The sequence below is a fragment of the Cibotium barometz genome, chromosome 39 (genome assembly GCF_041138505.1).
Source record: "Cibotium barometz isolate CiBa-2024 chromosome 39, ASM4113850v1, whole genome shotgun sequence".
In the NCBI taxonomy this organism is placed as follows: Eukaryota; Viridiplantae; Streptophyta; class Polypodiopsida; order Cyatheales; family Cibotiaceae; genus Cibotium; species Cibotium barometz.
In genome coordinates, this window is record NC_141084.1 from 36491617 (window position 1) to 36495028 (window position 3412).

Consider the following 3412-nt stretch of genomic DNA (forward strand, 5'->3'; position numbering starts at 1 on the left):
CTCATGTCATGGCATTCCTCACATCGATCGGATGATGGCATGTGGAGAATTCCTGCAGACACTCCTGCTTGGAAGCATATTGAAGATGAGTGGCCCAGCTTTAAAACAGAGCCCAGAAACTTGAGACTTGGCCTGGGTATGGATGGAGTGAATCCATTTGGTTTCAAAAGCACCGCGTACAGCGTGTGGCCAGTTGTGCTGGTGAATTATAACCTTCCACCATCAATGGCGATCAAGAAGGGACATCTTATGTTATCCCTTCTAATTCCAGGGAAACATAAAGTCAAGCATATGGATGTTTATCTTGAACCACTGATTGATGAGTTGGAGGAACTATGGAGAGGTGTTGCGGTGGTGGACATTAGTAGGCCTCCCTCCTCTCGACACTTCGACTTAAAAGCAGTGTTGATGTGGACAATGCATGACTTTCCAGGATACAGCGATTGTTCTGGTAAGAATTCTAATTACCTCCCTACTCTATTACTATTGGCTATATATATTAATTAGACGGTTTGACTTTATTATTCTAACTTTTATTTATATTTTAACAGGTTTGAAAACATCGGGTAAACATGCATGTCCTGTTTGTGGCCCTTCGTTAGTACATGAGTATGCTGATGGTTTGTGTAAGACTATATTCGATAATCATCATCGATTTCTCCCCTCAGATCATCGTAAATATGTTGCTAGTAAGAGTAACATTCCTCCACAAACACTTCGTGCAAAAGATTGGAAGCGTATTTGGGAGTCTACAACTATTCTTCCTCCAGATGGCATGAACAGGTATAGTGATGTTTTTTCAATCTTGTTTTGTGTAGTCTCTAATTGGATTAAAGGTCACATAGAGCAATCCCTTGTGCAGGTACTCCATTTTTTTCCGGCTGCCATATTGGACCCATCTTAAGATCAACCATCTTCTTGATCCCATGCACATCTTCAAGAATGTGGGATCTGGTATTTGGGAACATATTACTGGTAAACGAGACAATGTTAGCGTACGTGAGGACTTGCGGGTCGCAGGACGTATGCGTCAAGCTTGGCCACGAGAGGTGGGTGGGCACGTTCGTCTTCCGCCTGCACCATGGATTATATCAAAGAAAGAGGAGAAGCAGGTAAAGCAGGCCATCACCACTTTGCGTACTCCCACTGGATGCATGAGATCATTGAAGGGAGCCTTTACAACCACTAAGAAAAGAGGCGTTGAGCAACTATATGGGTTGAAGTCCCACGATTGGCACAAGATGCTTCAAGTAAGTGTTTTCCAAGTCTTGTACGTACGTTGAAATTAAATTTTGTAATGCCATAAACCATAAATGTGCTCTTATGTGCGCAGTTCATACTACCTACTAGCATCGACCATTGTGCGAATAAGAGTTTGAAAAAATGTATTTATAAGATGGGTGAGCTTGTGAGGTATGTAAAACCCATGCTCAGATCACCCTTCATTATACCTTGCAAAATGAACGTGCATGAGGTATAACGTACTATTTATTTATTTTTCAGATATGTTAGTTCCAAAGCAATTGATCCAGCCACGTTGGATGATGCGCGTGTTATGGCAGTGGAGGTGGTTTGTTTGGTAGAGGAGACTTTTCCGCGAACCATTCTCACAAGTCAACTACATCTCATTGTGCATTTAGTGGACGAAATTGCTTTATGTGGTACTGTGCATGCACGTTGGATGTTCTTCCTAGAGCGCTTCATGAAGACCTTAAAAGACTTTGTGAGGCAAAGTGCAAGGCCTGAAGGAAGCATGGCCGAGGGTTGGTTGATACAAGAGTCGCTTGTATATATTTCAGAATTTCTTGGTCAGGTGGACAGCTCTTTGCCACGACTATGGAGCAATGAAGAGGACTTGAGGATGACCTCTATTGTGCCTCAAGGAAAAGGACAGAGTAAAGTAATTGACAGAACGTTGATTGATGATCTCAATTTCACTTGTATCCTTAATAGTGATGTGATGAGCAGATGGGTTACAAGATATGAGGATGCAAAGACAAAAAGGCAAGCAGAAAGAGCTCTCTTTCGGAGGCAACATGGCTCTCGGAAGGCGTACCCTAAGCATCTAGCAACACTTCCGAATGATATCCATGTTGATTGGTTGCATGAGGAAATGGAGAGAGCAGAGAGTGACGAGGGGCTGCATATCACGGCGGAAGAATGGGAGTATGCACGAGGATGCATGTCAAAGGTACATAGAACTAATGTTTTGCATTAGTTGTAAGTGATTTTCTTTTAATATTTGTTCACATTGCTTACACAAATATTGTTTCTATTTTGGTCCAGTGCACTATGTTCAATGCTATATGGTGTGAAGGCAAGCATTTTCGAACACAAAGAATTGATGAAAAGAGAAATACACAAGATTGCGGTGTCATTAGTAGCTTTGAGGGAGCTAATGGAAAAATGGATGATTATTGTGGCATAATCCAAGACATATTTAGGCTTGACTTTCGTCGCTTCTTTGTGTATGTTTTGGATGTCAAATGGCAAATGAACGTGGTGGAAAAAGGGCCTGATGCAACGATAAAACGCCATGCAAGTGGATATGTAACTATTGACTCTACAAAGTTCTGGCAAACAAAGAAAGATAGGCTCGTATTGCCACAACAATGTGAGCAGGTATGCATTTTTTTACTAATGTGTTTCATGTACATATATATCTAAGCTCGCGTACCCCTTGACTTTTTATATGCTAATTAATTACTGTACTGTGTGTATTTGAGTAGGTTATCTATCTACCAATGGTGCATGACATCAAATGGTGGTACGTCATCCCTATTGCACCACGTTCCAAAGTGATGTATAATACATTCACTGATATGGAGCATATGGAGGATGTAACAAGCCGCAATGAAGATGACGTCGAACATGCCATTGAAGATGTTGTGATCGATGATCAAGAAATAAGAGATGATCGTGATAATGAGGATGAGCATGCCATTTCTCATGATCATGAGAATGACCCTACCATTGAGGATGATGGTGATGTTGATGAGGATGATCAGGACATCGATACCATTATCAATGGAGTACAGAATATCGATAGTGGAATAAATTTAATCGTAGCCTTACCAATTGATCAAATGGATATTGATGTTGATCGTTTGGTAAGGATGGATCTTATTGAAGATGAGATCGAACCCTAACCAATCCGTCACTGTATGTTCTAAATTGATGACATTTCCATCATCTCATATGCAATATGATTTATTTTTGAATATATTTCATTGTTGTAAATGCATGTAGTGGGATTGTGTAATGATGTATACTGTAATGTACTATGAGATGGTTTAAGGAAAATAGTTTTTAATTTTGTAAAGGAATTCAGTTTTTTTTCAGTTTTTCTCTGCCATGCGTGTATTAATCCGTGTATAGTAGCGTGTATTTATCCGTGTATAATAGCGAGTAT